General features: G+C 32.9%; 1 pseudogene; it reads left to right on the top strand.

The window, feature by feature from the left end:
* LOC145586899 (potassium transporter 7-like) overlaps positions 1 to 20,437 on the top strand; it is a 40,680-nt pseudogene extending 20,243 nt beyond the window's left edge.
* The last annotated feature ends 233 nt before the right edge of the window (positions 20,438 to 20,670 follow it).

Here is a 20,670-nt window from a genome sequence, read left to right as displayed (position 1 = left end):
ACGTGATTCTTTTATCACACTTATCAATGCACAAGTTTAACCATCAATAATTTTAATACTCTATAAGTAAAAATTATAAAAGCTATATATTGTGATAGTATTTATTTAGACTATTCTAACAAGATCCTACATGAATATGTTTTTCTTTAATTCACGAAAGACGGTCAAAGGTGGGTTGGTGAATAGTGTAAAAGTCAAAGCGGGTCAAGTAAAAAATGACGGACGAAGTATATATATATATATATATATATATATATATATATATATATATATATATATATATATATATATTAGGTATTTTTTGGATAAATCTTTTGTTTGTTAAATTATAAATGAAATTCATGTCTATAAAATCTTTAATACAACATTAATGTGGTTAATCCGTTGCCGAAGTTTGTTACTATTTGATTATCAATTACCACCTATGTATGCTTATTATAGATTTGGGTGACCCAAAAAACCCATATATTGCAAATATGCAAATAAGTAGTACAAGATTAGTCTAACCGCAACTAATCAAATGGTCTAAACGCAACTATATTTGCATGTCGTAAATAGTTATTATATACATTTTCAAGTAATGTATGTATGGAAGTGACGATTGTCTTTATAATCAGCTAAAGGAGCACAAAGACCTTGTGGAGTTTTACTTCTTATCTTGTTACATTAATCTTACCCGGTAATTGCTATTAGCACTAAAATTATATGGATGAATTGCACTTCAGTTTTTATATTTAATGGATACACGGATTGCACTTTGCTCTGAAAAAAATTCATGCAAAAAAATTATCCAGCTTGTAGCTATTAATATGTTTTTTAATTTATTTTTGATAAAGATGTTTATATGTTAATAATATTGGGAAATTACTCATTACACCTATGTGGCTATTGTTGTGTCTAGATTGTAGGTTCTGTAAATTGTAGACCCGTTAAATAAGGCACCATTTAATTTATGGGTTAAAGTAGTACTGCGATAGTGCATTACCTCTTTGTTTAAGCAAAAGCTTTGGGATAAAATTACTTCGAATTTAATCGTACGAAAAAACTAATCACAAAGAAGTAATAGTATGTGAATGTCGTAATGTATTTTTACTAATCCTATGGGGTTTACCATCTGTAACGAAGTTGGTAATGATTAAGGATATTAAATATATTAAATAAACGCAATCAGTAGATATCTAAAAATGGAAATTCTAAGAGTCTGTTGTTATATAAAATAATGTAGTTTGCTATATAATTATATGTATCATATTTTTGTTAAAGGGAGACATAATAGGGAAGTCGTAATAGGGAAGTCAAAAGGAAAAATTTGAAATTATACATCCTTAACGGACCTAACATAATTCTCTTTATCTTCTTATTCTTCCACTCTGTAGGTTTCTTACAATAATTCATGCCTTCAACTTACATACTACCAGAATATATTGATCGACCTAAACTGAATGCACTATAGGTTGTTGTTTCCTTATTAAGGATAATACCTGTAATACATATAATAGTGTAAAAATTCCTAATTTGTTTAAACAATAAATAGTCCCATAAAAAATTACAAAATCTTAAGGTTAGTTCATATAGTCAATTGTTTGACAGATGAACTAACCTAATATATCAAAATAGTAATTGAAAGTTTGTTTTACAATAATTCAATAGAAGATGAAGTAACCTAATATTATTAACAGATACATATATGAAATCAGATAGTACTAGGTAGTTAGTTATGAAATATGCAATTATGCAATTAAACATGGTGATATATACGTATCCTATTAAGGCAATGTTTGGTAATTGGCGTTGTAATGGTTTTTTGATTTGTTTTTGGCTTTTTTAGGTGGTCAAACAGCCAATACATGTGTTTGATAATCGAATTTATAGTCATCAAAAACGTTTCCTAGTCAAACAAGCCAAGTAAACTAGCCAACATTTAAGCGCCAACAGTGCCAAACAGGGCCTAAGTCTGTAGCGGTAAAATTGGAGGTTGTACCCCAGTTAAATTGGGAAATTAAACATCCTAACAACATACTTCTCACCCGTTGTTTATTACTTGATCCGATTTGACTTTCACTATTTTTACCACGCCCTACAATGACCGTCTATTGTTTATAATACGAACTATCATAATAAACGACTTTATAATTTTTATTACACGAAATATAAGTTATTGATCGTTACAGGTTTGTATTGACAATCGTGATTAAATGAAAAGGTTATAAAAAAAATATTAAACAAAATAAAAATAACAAGTAAATACCGATACCAAAGTCCAAAGGTGCGATTAAGGCCTTCACCAACTTAGATTGCTTGGTTGTGAAGAAATTGGGTTTAGACACCACGAATTTCCCAATAAATAAGAAAAGTTCAACAGCTTTTCCAGGAGGAGCATTCCAATTTTTTTTACAGATAAGGGCAAAACATCTTTGTTTTTCAAAGCGCATCTAATTGTCGATCACTAGTTAAGGTACTCCACTCAACTGATAAATTTTTATTGTTTTCATTATTCAAATTATTGTGGTGTTTAAATCGAACACCAACACTTTAACTTATTTGTTTAAATGATAATGATAAAATAATGTTTATGTTTACAATTAGACAAAATAATGTTTCTGTTTATAATTAGATGACATAAAACAAAATTAGTTGTTCTAAAAATTTTGTTTTGTTAAATTTTCAAATGCTTAGAATAAATAATTTAAATTCATATAAGTATTAGGATTGATGGGGATTAAAGTGTTAGGGTAATAGGGGTGGAACTACTAATGATTTGCATAGTTGCATTCTATTTTTTGTTTCACACATCTGATTTACGAACTACTGTAGAAAGTCCAACACGCATGATTCATCTTTACAAGTAGTGTTATAAATTTGTGTTCAAACAGTGAAAATGAAGGATATGGAATTCCCAAAAATACCATGGTTTCAGTTCATGGTTGATGATTCCACTAGCCAGAGAGTGATTAGTTAATCTATTATTATTTAATAATTACTGTCGTCAGTTGATTTTAAGGGTTGTATACTTACATGCATTCTAAAATTTGTACTTTTTATCTGTTTATATAATGTTGTTATGTTTTAAAAACTATCAGTGTATCCCAAACAAGATCACAGCAGAGCTGCAAACATCCTCTGGGGAATACTTTCTAGTTAGGGGTGACACTAATGGGCCATATCGGGTCATCCTAAGGCTAGTTGAGGTTGGGCTTTTATGGAAGTGCTATATCAAAGATGGATGGGCTAATTATCTTGTACAAAATGACATTAGGAACGGAGATGTTGTGGAGAGGTAGTCGCTATCTTAGGCACAGAATATACAGAAAAGGGAAAATGGTAGGTGAGGTAGAGGGGGATCATGATGTGGATAGCCTTGATAGCGACCCACCTTTGTTCATTGTCACTTTTATGAAGCCTTACATAAGAGCAGGGAGAATGGTATGGTTACTAACACAACATTGTTACACTTATCATCCCTGGCCAACATTAATTCAATATTTGTTTTGGTTAACTCAGTTAGTTTAATCTTGAATCAAATGTGTTTTTTTGTAGTATGTTCCAGTATATTTTGCACGAGAGAATGTAAATGGGTACCCGGGGTATCCGGACTCCACGCCGGTGCAACTGCTCATGGGAAGCCACATTTGGGATGCAAAAATGACAATTAAGTACGACTCAGACCGAGAAATCAAGCAATGTTTAATTAGGCAAGGTGTTAAAGGAATGATTCATTGTGAGAACATTAGGCCTGGTGACAAGGTCCAAGTTGAGTTTTATGGCGACGTGACACCTCCTCTATTGTACGTTAGAAGGCATGTTTGATTGGTTCTTGTATTTTGTTACTTTCCTAGGCACCATCCCTAGAACTGTATTTTTTTTTTTTTTGGCGTACTTCTGGTGTAGTGGAAAGGTTTATTAGTATTATGTGTTGTAGTGATTTGTTGCTTTATTAAGTATCTTAGCTGTTTAGTAAAATTGTACTGATTGTAGACAATAAAGTAGAAATTACGATTATTGTACTGCTAAGTAACTTGATAGTAACCTCTTTTAAACAATGTTGTGTTTATAAACGTGCTAAATTTCCATTCCAAAATTTATTATAGATACTTGATACAATTGTATTGGTCCTAAACTTTATTTATTCCAACACCATATTTCAATAGAATTTAAGCTTAGTAGTTATATGCAGCAACGACTTTGGGCCTTTACAACTCAATGGGCCTTTAAATAGATAGGGTCATTAAAAGGAATTGTCGGCCCATATTATTTTAACCTAAAAAATCATATATATTTTTTTTAAAACACAAATGAAGCCGACATGAATCGTTTTAGAGAAAGTTTCTACGTTTAGATCCACTGAACCGCGTAACTCATTTAACCAAGGCTTGATGAAGCGTGGTTCGATCCTCCTTATTTCATTTTATTTTTCCATATACATGTTTAAGACTTTAAGCATAGTCGCATTTTCTTTACTAGGTGTTAATGTTTTCATACTTATCATCATATATGTGTCAAAAAAATGAATATATGTTTCGCACATGTCAAACTTTATATGTTTCGTTAATTTTTTTTATTAAAATCAATTTATATGTTCCGTTATGTAAAAAAAAAAAAAAGAATAACTTATAAAATACAATACTATGGACAATCCTTAATACCTACTTTGCTAAATAATTAAATTTCACGAAAATACATTCTCCAAATAATACAGTCAAGGCTTACATAAGTGGCCTTCAATACAGTCAAGTCTTTATAAACTTGTTACAAAAATAAAAAAATGAAATAATTCTTCCTTTTATTAAATGTTGGACATAAAAAATTTTAGATTTGAATGAACAGTTATCCAGAATCTACGTTAATATCAATAATTTTATCGACAATCATTCATATCACTCAGCCTTACAAAAATGTAATGTCCTTGGGCATTTCTGATTTTCCTTACGGTTATTTATGTTTTTGCCAATGTGGGATACATGTAGGGGTGCTAATCAGGCGAGTAGAGCCAAAACCATGGTCAGCTCGGCTCGTGATCATTTAAATTTGTTCGAACTCAAACCGAATTCGAACCTCTATGAGTCGAGCTTCAACCGAGCCGACCTTTGAATATACATTGAACGAGCTGAAATCAAACTGTTCACGAACAACCTTGATTTATTGTTACCCCTAATTTACTTGTCTTCTTTATTGTTCATTATTAAATTTTTTACTTTAAAACGAGTTTATTGTTTTAATAATGAAAATACTAACTTATTGTTGTGTCATATCCATTGATAAAAAAAAATAATATTTTTATACATGATTTTTTATATCGAACAAATAAACGAGCTTGTTTACAAACTTTTCGAGCCGACCTTGGCATAACTTAGCTTTGCTCGTTAAGGTCTCTATCCGAACTCAAAACAAGACCTCACCCACCAAGAATCGAGCGTTGAACAGGCGAAGGAAATAGGTAATAGCTTTGACCGAATACAGCTCGAATAGTTCACAAATAGCTCAGTCTCATAATAACCCTTAGATACATGTTTTTGGGTTTTTACCTTGAATTTCTCCTCATGATGGCCATATACAAGCATTACAAGTACAACGTATTACATTTTGTTAATTCGTATTACTAATTTTTTTTACTGTGGGCAGTTGTTGTAACTTGTTAATGTAGTGTATTCCGTATTTAATGTTTTAAGACAAAGTCCAACCTAGTTTCAGAATTAAAGTCCATGTATAATAGATAAAAAGTCAAATAATCCAACTACCCTGCTAAGCATTGCGCAGAGGCGTAGACTTCTTTCATTTATATAATCCATATCCATTTAACCAATGGCTGGCCATAAATTATAAACAGATACTGGGATAACTTTCTTTTAAAAATTTACCATGTATACTACCTGACTCATGTGTAATGGTAGCCGGCATTAATGGCAAACGATATTGCCTCTCTACTATGAAAATTTCCCTTCAAGATACGACTTTGTAGGACTTTAGTAAATGATGACTATGGGCGTAATTCCGTAGATTAAAATCATTTTTTCCTTGATGAGATATAACTTCCACAATGCATAAAACACTTACGAGCAGGGACTATAACACAAGTCCCGATAGTATTAAACTTTATTTTCATGTCAAAATCGTGTTGATTCATACGTCTTAATACACATTCAGTAGAACAAACAATTATATTTGTTTCTCAGTTTTATAACCAAATTTTCCCACTTTTTATAAACCAATATATTTGGTATGATTTTCATAACACAACACAATAATTTGTATAAAATGCATTTAACGGTTGGATAAAAAAAATATGTACTACCCTTTCTCGTTCCTATAGTATACGTGCATATTTAAATACTTAATATATTTTTTACAAATTTAATGTTATTAAACTTATTTACAAAAAATAACCACGTTTTATTAATAAATTGAAAAAAATATATATAAGTATATTAATATGATTGTCTATTTATTGGTCTTGAATTATTATTAAAAATGGTAATTGTTTCCAAAAGAATTTAATAACACGGCTACTGACATTCTTTTTCAAACAAACTACGCTCTTATAATCACCGAATATTTATACCGTGGTAGTGGTCTAACATTATAACATGAGGAGTGTTGCAACTCTAAAACAGACACGCAGCGCTCTTATAATCACCTTTAGCAATGCGTATACACGGCCTTTAAGAATCAAGGTATGCATATTTATTCATAAATGTGACGCAGACCATAGTCAACACACAGTTGAAATTTGAAGTAGATCACGTTCCATGCTACCATAGTATAGTCCCCTATGCATTAGGTGTACAGAACAACACTTAAGTCATCTAATTGGTATAAACAATAGCGTATAGAGTAAGGTAACTTTAAATGACTATTGCGTATAGAGTAAGGTAACTACATAAAACTTTCGATGCAAGATAAAAATACTATTACACAAAACCATAAATGAGAGGGCTATCTGTTGTCCACGCCGTGCAATTATTTAACACATAATTATATATTTGGCTCTTTGCCATACAACATCGCATGCAAATCCAATAATTCTAATAAATGGCTTCTGAAAGTAGCTCAACACCCTCTAATCCGACTTGTTTGACTTGCAACCATGGTGTCTTGGCGAGAATGTCGAATGTACGAAAAGGTGTTAACGCCGGCAAGCGATTTTTCGGGTGTCCTTACTGGAAGGTAACAACATCACTTACAATTAGTATTAGAAAATAATAACCCCTTAATTGTACTTAGAAATTATCATATTAATTTTGTGACTAAATAAATTGCGCCACGCGATTGTGGATTCTTCTTGTGGGCAGAGGATGCGTTACCTAAATTACCAAGTTTTGACAGAATGGAGTTGGAAGATAAAATTGATAAATTAACAAAGATTATCGAGTCCCTGACTAGAGAGAATTTTGAGCTAAGGTCGGAGTTACAAACTGTGATGAAACTTAACAAGTCATTGTGTACGCATAACTTAAAGCTTTCATCAAGGAACAACTTAATTTCATTTGTTGTAATAGTGTGCTTAGCGATGTACTTGTCATTCCGTGGTGTAGTGGCTACTGCTTGACAAATTGTACCCCTTTCATAATCAAATTTCATCATGAGTCTTTAGGAATTATAAGTTTCATTTGTATGCCAATGGGTACTACTTTTACTATGAATAAAAACTTGCGTTTTCGTGCTACAAGCAAACTGTGAGTACCCCAATTTATGGATAATATTCAACTTGGCCGCTTTACTGTAAAATTATTATTTTTATTATTTTGAAATCACACTAGGTGGGATAATTATAACATATACAGTTTTATATGGATTACTTTTAACAAATTTAACAATTTCAACTACATGTAGATAAAACATCAACGTAAAAGAAAATGGTCTAACATTCATGATAACATTGATACAGAGTTTAGTACACCTACTAAATTAGAACCGACATTGGGATGACAAACCATGCATTCAAGAGTAAACAACTAAAACATAAAAATGCCATAATAACGAAAGCATACAACACAAGACATTGCCTACTGCAATTATTTTTCACTACAACAAACGCATAAAACCATAAACGTGATGTAGATGATGGGTTGAACCACACTCCCAGCCTAGTCTCGATATTACATCTCACATGAAGACATTCCAATTTAGAACAAAGGACGCCTAGCAATTGGGTGGCCCTGCATTAAATAAAAAGGATAATAGATTACTATAAAGATATACAAAACAGATTCAATCAAAATATGAATTTTTTAGAAAACTTTTGTACCTTGAAGTACAAGTCCGCCTTCACATGGTCAGACTGAATTCGCCTCTGCTCAACGGCAATGAAATCATTCCTCCAAAGTATGGCAAGGCCACCAGAAAGACCATTAGGGGACGAGAATACACAGCTGTATTTCCCAGGGAGTGAAGCAACAATTACCTGCACATTCTCTACACTCTGACGCATCTCAAGCATAACAACTATACCGGGCTTATGGAGATCAAATAGTTGCTGGAAGTGCTCAATAAAAGATGCTCTTGCAAGACCCCTCACATTCCAGCAACAAACAGTGGTGTCTTTTGGCATGGGGATACATGCGCTATTGACAAGGGATGCAACTCTTGCACCTTGAAATGGAGTAAAATTAACGTGGTGGTAACCAGGAATGAGATCGGTGTGAATATCATAAGATACCCAAACATGCAAGATGTGTGGTAGGGCTGGGAGTTTTAATACTTGAAATCCGTCTGTGTATGTTCCCATACACAAACGCATCCCATATATATCAAGGTCCATAACAAGCTCATTGAATTTGATTACAGGTTGTGGGTCAAGCACATGCAGAGTTGGGGTAACATGGTCTGTGTTGTAAGAATCTCATAGACACCATTTAAGGAAAAGATGATATTCAGGCCTAATGGGGTAAATATCATTAGAGTTGGGAAGATGAGCAGGGCGGATAACCCCATCACCGGAACCCTTACGCATTAACATACTGTTTAAGTGATTGTGATTGGGACTAGAGGGATTGAGTATTAAGGCAGCAATAGTGTCGGTAGTTATTACTGTATAGGTGTTTGGATTGGATTTTTCTTTGAGTAGGTACTCAAATGACTTGAAATCCATCTCCAACACAAGGCCGGAAGGAGGTGTAAAGTACAAAAGAGCTACAGTTCCAGCCCTAGTACGTGCACGACGAGCCATTTTTAAGAGGAAAAAAAAAATTGGACAAACTGTGGGATGTTTATGAGGATATTTCGTAGCAAGGAGGAAGGGATTTGAGTTGTATTGTGAGATATGAAGGCTAGGGGCAACCCTTTATATAGAAACACCATGCGGGAGGAGGCATGAATGGTTCTCCTCACAGACATTACTTGCTTAACAAGTATCCACCTCAAAAAATATCCACGTATACTAAAACATATTAAATTAGACATTTTACTTCACAATTAATGAAATAGTAACTGTACTAACTCAAACAATGGGAGAACGAAAGGGATAATATTTTAAATAATTGTTGTGACTTGTGACATATAAAATGTTGGTAAAAAGGGACGACTCTTTTTAGTAAAGCCTTTTTTGTAGATCAAACTATCCTCCACCATGTTCAGGTTGCCCAATGCCCATTCCATAGTGTTTCATTATTTTTTCAATTCTATTGTTGATATTTGAAAAAGTCTACAATGTTTATAGTTTATTGGCGGTATTGGTACTTAATTTAATAATACTATCATTATAGACACCCATTTGTGTTTCCCCAAAACCAAACCCACTGATGAATACCTTTCACGTCATTTTATTATCGAACAAAGCGAAAGTGTGAAAAGTCTAGTGATGAGGATGTTATTTTGATTCCTAGTATCATGTTAGGATGTTTTATTGATTCCTAGTATCATGTTTAGGATGTTCCTATTATCATGTTAGGATGCTTTCTTTAGTATGATATTTAGGGTGATTTGCTTATATCAATTATGATTCCTGCGACTTCCTATTCTCTTCCTAATAGCATGTTAGTATTATGTTAGGGCTATATATTTGATCTTTAATGTTTAGTGACATGCTAGGGTTTGTTATTAATCTTGTTAGTATCATGCCTAGGATCTTGCTATTAATATTATGCTTTAACATGATTACTTTAATCATGATTATTTTATTGTTATTGTTATTATTATTATTATTATTATTATTATTATTATTATTATTATTATTATTATTATTATTATTATTATTATTATTATTATTATTATTATTATTATTATTATTATTATTATTATTATTATTATTATTATTATGATTTATTATGTTGCTTGATTATATTATTTTTATTGCTTGATCACGCCTTTTATGCATGTTTAAAGGGAATTGGTACTTGTAATCACGCTTAATAAGATAATTAATAATCTTGCTTAGGGTTAATTTGATTATAATTCAAGTGATCGCCAATAATAGTTTTATTTGTGCATTAATATTCAACCAACACATAGATAAACAGGTTTAGGGTAATCCTATTGATTGCATGTTAATCAAAGAGCGCACATGAATATGATTAGAATAAAGTAGAGGCCTATTATTAGGGAAGGTTCAATCTCTTTTAGGTTGGATTTATACATTCATCTCCGAACTACCAGTCATGGTTCCAGACCCTATTGGAGTTGACGATCTCCTAGATCGTTAAGGGGTGTAACCTTCACCTCGTGAACGGTATACAAGTTCCTAAAACTTGTTGGCGACTCTTTTGCTCTATCTTCTTTTCCTTTGGACGCCATCGTACTTTAGCGTATGATCACAGTGGGGTTCAAGTTTGGGATGATGGTTGAAATATTCCCTACAATCATTTACTAAATTTTTAAGGCTAAATATTATCCTTTAGTGGGGGGGTTGAATACCTATCCTAAAATATATATCCTTTTGGCCCTAAATATGTCATACAAGTTTTTGATAACACAAATATGGTATGATTCTACGTATATATATTCTACCTTCTATATGATACCACCATAATTCTTCCAAATTGCGTAACAAATGAGGTAAGAAGTTTTTGCAAATTTTTGAATTTGTATTTGATTATAGGTATGTATATATTGTTAACATAAATTGGGACTCCTCGATTTGTAAAAATTTTTAATTAACCATATACATGTATTTGTATACGTACTTTTTATAACTATAAAATAATCAAAGGGCTTGTGAATTGTTACTACACTGTTCAAGTGAAATGCCGGCCAGTGTTACTGCTAACAATACGTGTGTATAAATGCATTTGTTGTTGGGCCAAGTATATATATTACTTTTTGACACGAGACCAATATTACACTTTGGTATCGGCCTATTCATATGGCCACTGTTGTAATTAATATAAACTCGATTATATTTTCTATAATGCTACTGAACCACTCTTTGATTAAAAAAAACAAAATTACTTAAATAGTTTTATGAAATGAAATATCAAGGTTTAATCTTAATGATCAAGTACAGCTACAACCTTAATTGAACAAAATATTTCTTTCACACTATGTAATTAAACTCCATAATACTAATCCGAATTTGTACATTCTACATCAACGTCTTCTGTAGCTGGGGATTGTATCTGAGGAGGTATATGTTGTGAACCTCCCCGAGAATGACGCAGATCAGTACGCCTTCTTCTGTCCCTAGTACAGCCTACTAGTTTGGAAACGTCCTGAAACATTTAAATAAGCAACCCAAAACTTGTTACAAAGTCAAACTTTATTTGTATAGGAATTCCATGTTTAACATTGCTCAGAGAGTTCAAAACAACTTACGCGGTAGATTGGACAACCCGGAGGTTCGAAAGTGTCCCGTGCTTGTCTTGGGTGTCTCTCACCGTAAGCAACATCGATCAACTGTGAGATACAGTTATTATATTGTTTTCCTCAAATATAGACTGATGCCAAAACCTAGTAAACGGTCAGGGACAAAACTTACCCCTAATTTACCATAGTCCCCAGAAAAACATCGATCACGCTTACCGGCATTGCCAATCTTCTTCATGTCCCATGCTTTCAGTCTTGGAAAGGTTTCCCAATTGACAGGTTCCACATTTAGTCGGTCAAGGTAAAAAAATATGTTCATTCATAAACCAGAATTAGTCAACATAATTTATCATGGAAACTTTATCAATAACCAGTTTATAAGTTTTTAATTCACTTACAACTACAAAAATCGCACATCCACCACATCCTCCAGCAAAACCGTTGGCATAAAACCTTCTCGCAAAGCTTGACACATTGTCCATCAATTTTGTAAGCACCAACTCACACCAATCATACTGGCTACAATCCATTGCACAGCTTACGGCAGGTAACAAGTCATGAGCAAGTCTTGGTGATTAAGCTGGACATAAAACCATTTGAAGTGCAATAATCAAGAACAATGTCTTAAACTCTTCTTCTTGTTCCTCTTCAAAATAACTTTCTAACTTATCCATCATCTCTACAGTTACAGGAATGCCCACAGAAGTATATGTCCGACCATAAAGTGTTGATGGTTTAGTCTCCCATGCTCTACCATATTTTAATATCATGCTTTGAACCTTCCCACGTACGTTGTCTAACATATCTTTTGTTGATGGTACCGGCTTTGTTCCACATGGGATTCCTAATATCCAACGAACTTGATTCCTTGAAAACGGAAAGACACGGCCATCTGGACCGATAAATAACTTACTAATGGGATCAATTCTAGTCATCATCCAATATGATAATTGTCGTGGCAAATGCATATGATGGGAAGCAAAATGGAGTAGTCCGCCAAAACCCATCTCACATACCCATCTTGTTCTCCTCTCATCAAATTTTTGGCATATCCTACCAAAGGACTCAACCCGACAGTTCATATTGGGAGGCTGACACAAACGTAGAATATATTTAAATTACGGTAAAACAGGAAAATAACATTGTTACTTTGGCGTTATGAATAATGTTTTGTGATTTAAAACTACCACTTACCCTCCGAATTGAAGTGGAATATTGATGTATCACTATGCCTCTCTCTTTCACAAACCCACCAACACTTATAGAGTTATCCTATTCCGTAAAGAAACCTCGTCAATTTAATTGTATAAACGGCACAAAACCTCCATAAGAACTAACCATTTTAAGTAAATAGATACCTTAAATAATGCAGGATGTATGTCTACAGTTTTCTGCGCCATACCACAGTGTGATTGCTGCATTTCCCAAATAATTACATAAGTATACTACATAACACTAGTACATAACTGACCTTAAGTAACACCCAAAAAGTGTCTCATAAAGTGATAAAAGTGTTATTATAGACAATAGGTAACACTTTAGTGGGTGATACATCCGCTCATGTTACCTAAGGTCTTATGTAACACTTTGGGTCACGTATGGTATCACTTTTAAAAGTGTTACTATAAACCCTTTTATGTAACACTATTTATACTATTAGTATCATTTTTATAGTGTTACTTTTTATTTCTTATGTAACACTTACTAATCTTTAGTAACATTTTTCAATCACATAGTAACACTTTATCTAACATTGTGTATCACTTTTGCAAACTTAAGGAACACCTTCTTGATTATTAGGTAACACTTTTCCATCATTTTTTCATCATTATTATTATATGCACCGGTTTTTTCCTTAGATCGGTCACCAGTGCCCTTTAAAAAAAAATTTGCTTTTTTCACTAAAATTGATAAACAAACCAATGTATATAGATAAACTTAGATTTTATTATTAATAAATGCTTGTAATATTACAATTTCATTGTGTCAAAAAAAATTACAATTTCATTAAAATAAAATACAACTACAATGCTTAAACAATGCTGAAACATGATCATTCACATCCTCCTTCCGCTGCTGCCTCCCTTTTTGTGAGTACTGTCTGTTGGGGTGGGAGTCATATCCTCGGGAATGCAAACACAAGTGCATCAGCCAAGGTTGGTCAAATAAAATGGAGATGCTAACCACACTTACAATAATTTTAGTTCATTAATTATTCACTACAATCTAAGTTCTAAGAACCTACAACTATCACAGTTATAAGAAAGTTAAGGTTCAAAATGACAGCCGCAAATAAGTATGAAAACCCTTCACCTTTATAGCTTCCCAAGATTCGATAGTCAGTTGGATAAAGAGTTAATGAATATAGGGCTGTTATGTCCTGCCAAGATTCAATATTCAGACTTTAAAGTCCTTCATAGTAAGACCAAGAGAATTGATTTGAGTATTGATTCATGGAATTACGAAAACAATATTAGAACATATAAAAAAGAAAAAATTTCACCTTTGCAGTTATCCAATATGGTGGACAGGTAAGTTCCACAAGCAGATGGTTTACTGATATGTTTAGAACTTCTAATCGACTAAAAAGAACGGGGCACTCACAAAATCTTACAATACAAAAGAGAATGATATATATATATATAAAAAAAAAAAAACAAATGTAGACTAAAAAGAAAATAGTTTAGTCAAATTGATCAGCAAAATTGCCCAGTAGGCTCCTCCAGTCTCACAGGTCACAACAAGCTATCTCAAGGCCCTTGACAGTTGATCGAATAGAAACTTCCTTTTGCCTTCCCTTATAAATTAGAAGTACACAGATAAAACGCTAAAAAGGCCACTAGGCTACTACCACCTACTTGACTCACAAATGTTAGAGATCAAAATTCTTTGCACTAATTATTTCACAATTAAAATTTGCAAGTAGTGAGCCTCGTGGTTCACATTTTGTTAATCACACTATCTTAATTCCAAAATTCCTTCAGTATTGCTTTGTGATTTTGACTTTTGATACATTTGGATGATAATGATCTAATTTATATTAGCTCATGAAACTATGTATATTTGTAAATTCATCATGTAGAAGCTAACAATTGTAGAGTATTAAATCAATAACTAATTGGTAACTCTAGCTGCAACAAGATCAAATTACGGAAATACTTTAAGAAAAAAGTATGTACGTATGACTCATTCTCTACCAAAAGAGAATTGTACCTTCAAAAAAAAAATCATAACAAGTATAACTCAAACGCCATACTTACTCTAAAATTCTAAATTATTAGAACACTGATAATAGACAAACTAAACATACACTTCATACCAGATTTTTGAACTAGTAAAGAGCAATTATACATAAATAAGGAATTATAGATTTGTGTATAAAATGAACTACCATACTAGATTAAGAGGATATAGTCACATTCAGATTATGTTACGATTGCACTAAAAGTAATTTTGTAATTTTTGATACATAGCAAATATGCCCACTGTAGACACCCATTTGTGTCTTCCCAAAATCAAACCCAGTGATGAGTATCTTTCACGTCGAATCATAATCGAATGAAACGAAAGTGTGGAAAGGTCTAGTGTTGCGGAAAGTTTTTATTTCTTTTCTCTTCTCTCTGTTTTTGAAAACTTATTTTTAGAAAAACAGCCAATCCAGTTTGGTTGGTCCATGATATGGGTCCAATAGTAGTGTAGTTGTATGGGGCTTGCAAAGACCTTTCCAACGATATATTATAAGCCCAATTCCGATGAATATTGAGGAAGTTATGGCCAATTTACTAAACTGGGCCCGGTTTGAGCTTTATATACGGCCCAATGATCTAGGGGAGGGCCTAATATGATTTATCTTTCCTAATGCAATTAGGAATGGTTTTAGTCTTCTAGAATCTTCTAGAAGGTTCTTTTCATTCCTAATTCAATTAGCATTGATAAATTGACTTTTGTTGACTTTTCAGAGTTTTAATCAAAATCAAATAGCATTTTCGAAGAAATTATATTATTTTATCCTCCAGTACGGTAAACTTATCGGATTTTCGAAAACGCGTTGGTATCAGGCTTGGCGCCTAACCCCAAGCCTTGGCGCCTGGAACCAGGCCAGGCGCCTGGCGCTAGCCATTGGCGCCTGGCGCTAGTGTTGGTGCTTGGCGCCAGCTAGCCAGGGTTGACGCCAGCTCTGTTTTCTGAGCGTCAGACTCTGTTTTGTCTAATTTATCTTTTTGGCTGATTTTCTCTATAAATATCGTATTAAAAACTCCGTTTTCATTCACCGATCATCTTCATTCATTCACCAACAATCAGTTTTCATTCACCAATTATCATCATCTACATTCATTCATCATCTTCATTCATCCATCATTCACCTATTCTCTTTAATCATTCATCTCTCTTAAAACATTCAATTCTTTCTTACTTTGCTTTCTCATACAAAATTCCGCATTCACAAGATCTAGAAACACCTAGCCATATTCGAAGTTGCCTTCGCCCTAGACGTGAAAGGTATAATTTCTGAGGGTTTGGTCCCAAATCTCTCTTTCAATTATTTAATTTGATTGTTTGATTATTATTTTCCTTGAAGTTACTAACGTGTGTATTTTGTTATTAGAAAGAGGTACGAAGCATCAAAGTAAGTGCTTTAATGGTTTTTATTGATGTTATGATGTAGAAATCATGTTTAAATTGTTATTATGATATTCCTAGTATCATGTCTAGGAAAATTTTAATATTAAATATGATTGTTACGATGCTTCCTACGTTCTTCCTAATATTTATTCATGCTAGTATCATGTTAGGGCTAAATATTTGATTTTTAATGCTTAGTGACATGCTAGGGTTTGTTATTAATCTTGTTAGTATCATGCCTAGGATCTTGCTATTATTATGCTTTAATATTAACATGAACATGATTATGATTATAATTGTATAATTCATGATGATTACTCTTAATTATATTTGTTATGATTATTATTTGTTATGTTGCTTGATATTTTATTTATTGCTTGATCACACCTTTTATGCATGTTTAAAGGGAATTTGGTACTTGTAATCACGCTTAATAAGAATTAATAATCTTGTTAGGGTTAATGTGATTATAATTTCAAGTGATCGCCAATAATAGATTTATTTGTGCATTAAATTCAACCAACATAGATTAAACAGGTTTAGGGTTAATCCTATTGATTGCATGTTAGTCAGAAAGCGCACATGAATACGATCAGAATAAAGTAGAGGCCTATTATTAGGGCAGGTTCAATCTCTTTTAGGTTGGATTTGTACCTTCATCCCCGAACCCTTATTTGGTTCATGACCTTATGGAGTTGACGATCTCTTGGATCGTTAAGGGGTGTAACCTTCACCTCGTGAACGGTTTACAAGTTCCTAAAACTTATTGGCGACTCTTTTGCTCTATCTTCTTCCCTTTTGGACGCCACCGTACTTTAGTGTATGATCACAGTGTGGTTCAAGCTAGTGGGATTTTAAAGGCTTGAAATTTTTCCCTACACCCACACAATCTTTTTTGTTAGTTTCATGAGATATATTTCTTTTTTATTTAATGAATAATGATAAGTAATAATGAATCAATTAAGACCCATGTTGTATAAATATTAACATTAAATGCGTATCTAGTCATGATAATTTCCCTTTAGGATCTACATGGTTCAAAATGTGATACAAGAAACTTTAGATGGTAAAATCAAATCCGTCAAAGGCAATTTTGGCCAGCTCTACATGCATTTCATCTTTAGCATTACTAGTCATTCTACTGCATCAATCAGACAACCAACTTATATAACAATATTTAGCTTACCTCCACTACCATCAATCAACAACATGTTGAAGCAACATTTATCACTTTCTATTTAGAAATAAATCATATCAAATGAAAAGAGAAAATGCACCAACTAACATGATTAATCAATCAATTTAATCGCAGACAGAACAAAACTACTAGTTAATCACACCCCACAAATAAAAAATTGTCAAGATTATAACTTTTATTAAAAATTATGAAAACCCAAATCACCAAACTTCAAGCAATAGCAAATAATTGGAAAATTAAAGCAGAAAAGGTAAAATTTGTAACCTAATCACCAACTCTCCAGCGAGTGACATTGTTTCCAAATTGAAGGATAGTTCCAGAACATTGTAGACCAGGATAGTTCCAAAGAGACCTTCCTCTAAATTAAATGATGTCTGCACGATTAAGCGTAATTGCTTCAATTTTGATCAAAACTTCAACGTCTTTGATTTGGGGGTCTTCTACCTCTTCCATGGGCTTGCAACTACTGCATTCATTATTAATCCTTCTACGAAACGCCAATTTCACCAATTTACATGGAATTTTGAGGAAAGTCAATGAATAATATATACCCATAAATGATTGTTAGCATTTAGAGCTGGCTAATTTAATCATACTGATCCCTTAACTAAAATTCAATTATTAGAGTTAGAACCCTAAAATCAACACTCAATTCAATTACAAACTACCTAATTCAATATATTAATTAAATTATATGAATTATTTACAAAACCCCCAATTAAGGAATCAAGCATAATCTACCCCCAATTCAGATTCAATCATAAATTAAACGCTAAACCCAATTATTTACAATCACAAATTATCAATTCATTCATCACAATTATAAAAAAATTCGAAAATTCGAAATCCTACCTGTACAGTACTTGTCAAATATATCAGAGAAAATCCGATGCATAATTGTAAATTTAATTTATTTAATAGGAACAACAAATTAAGAAACTATAATGTTGACATCAAAGTATCAAACAGCTTGATAGGAAAACTCATAGTGACGCATCATTGCGATTAAAATGAAAATGAAGGCAAACAATGTAAAAATTCCAAAAATTATGAATACAGTTTAAAAATTTAACGATTGAAGAAGAAAAACAAACCAGACCTAAAAATCGTTTCTTCTTTCTTATTTTGACTGTCTTTTGCAACATTTCTCTAATTTGTTGAAGCGCTGAGAAAATTTCATTGATCTCACTGAAAATCAAGCCTGAATTTCATAAATTAAGATGAATTTTTCGAAATAAAATCACAAATTTTGTCAAGCCCTAGAATACCAAGATGGAGGAGAGAAAAAGTGAGAATTGCATAAGTAAAATCTCATAAAACTCTAGAATACCAAGCTAGAGGAGAGAGAAAAGGAAGGGGAAAAAGAATTTTTGGCCAGCGATGGTTGCGGCAGCGGCAGTGGCAGCAGCTGCGGCAGTGCGGCTGAGAGAGAGAACAAGTATTTCACATAAAATGAGGGGGGAAGATACATTAGACTGAAAAATTAAATACCAGTAATTAAAAAAAAAAAAGACTATAGGGCTCCGATTAGTTTTTAATTTGTATCGGTATTAACAATGTTCATTTGTATAAAACCGCTAAGTGTTACTACTAAATGATACCTAATATCAAAGTGTTACCGGAAAGTGTTATATAATATTAATGTGTTACAAAAAATGTTACCTAATACTACAATGTTACAAAAGTGTTACGTAAAAAATTAAATAATCTTGAAATTTTAAAAGTGTTACCAATGGATGTTACTTTTTTTTTTTTTTGGAGCATAACCAATGGATGTTACTTAAGTTCACTTTTGTAGTAGTGTAATACTCCCCCATTCCTTAAGGTTATATGTACAATGGCAATATGAATTGAGCATTTAACTTATAAATTGATTAAAAATCCAATCGGAATAACACATAATAAACGGTATACTAGGAATAACTGTATATAAGTCCCATATATATAAAGTAAGACTCGTATTGGATTAAACAATTTGGCCATAATTGCCATTAGTAAAACATAAATTGGGAAAAAATATTCATAATTGCCATAAGTACTACACATAAATTGAAAATAAAATTCGCAATACTAAAATCCATAGGAAATTGCAACAAAGCTGTAATTTTACTAACCTTCACTTCATCCGATGCTAACATATCACTGGAATCCGGCAGTACAAGGTCAAACCCCATACACTGGGTCATAGATCGGTAGCGCTTTCCCAATTCGTTACTGAACATTATAAAACCTACGAACAGGGCAAGATGGTTTGGAAACGAACTCAGAAATCGATACGAAACAAAGCAGTGATTGAAATATACATTATATGAGATGCTTTACCTGTAGTTCCAATTAGAGGCGATCCCAGGGATAACTGAGTTGGGTGGAGCTTGTTTAGAAAAAACTTTGGAAACTTCAATGTCAAAAATGGACTGTAAAGAGGCCAAGGATAGGTAACCCTAAAACACGTCAAGGTTGCGTCGAGGTCGGTGGGGTCATAACGGCAACGGTAGTTGGGGGTAGGCATATAACGGGATGCCTGATATGTACAAATGACCTGGACTTGTGTACACATCAGGAGGTACACATATGGAGCGTGTATCCTGGAAATGACGTTTGTGTCCTTCAGTAAAGGAGTTGAAATGACGAAACTAGGCTTAGATTTACGAGATAAAACAATCATAAAGATAAACATGGAATTGCCGAAGGAATCCGGGGTTGTTTATGTGCTAGGTCATGGTGATATTAGGTTAAGAAAAGATTCTTGGTTTGTCAAAAAGCTTGTTGTAAAATGTAAATTACTTTTACGCCTTCTTACGGAAGAACAGCCACAGTGGAACTGCAAACTTGAGTGTGCCTTATTCTCATCTAATGCAAGTAGGCATGACGTACATGGTTTGAATGTGTAGGAATAGTGAGATTTTTGTATATCATCAAGATTGAATCAAGGGGGTTGGAGCTCTTAAACAAGCCTTTTGTGCTTACAAAAGCTGTTTATCAATTTTCTGAAGAGGATGTCTTCGTAGATTTGAACCTGTAGAATTTTGGGAAGGTTCAGAAGTCATGCAGAGTCCAAGGTTCAACTTACTTGAATTTAAATGTATTGAGAGAGGTGTATACTCAATAGATACTTG

This window comes from Chenopodium album, chromosome 2, assembly GCF_948465745.1.
Source record: "Chenopodium album chromosome 2, dcCheAlbu1.1, whole genome shotgun sequence".
In the NCBI taxonomy this organism is placed as follows: Eukaryota; Viridiplantae; Streptophyta; class Magnoliopsida; order Caryophyllales; family Amaranthaceae; genus Chenopodium; species Chenopodium album.
Note: the sequence above shows the minus strand (reverse complement) of the source record. Positions and strands in the feature narration are given on the sequence as shown.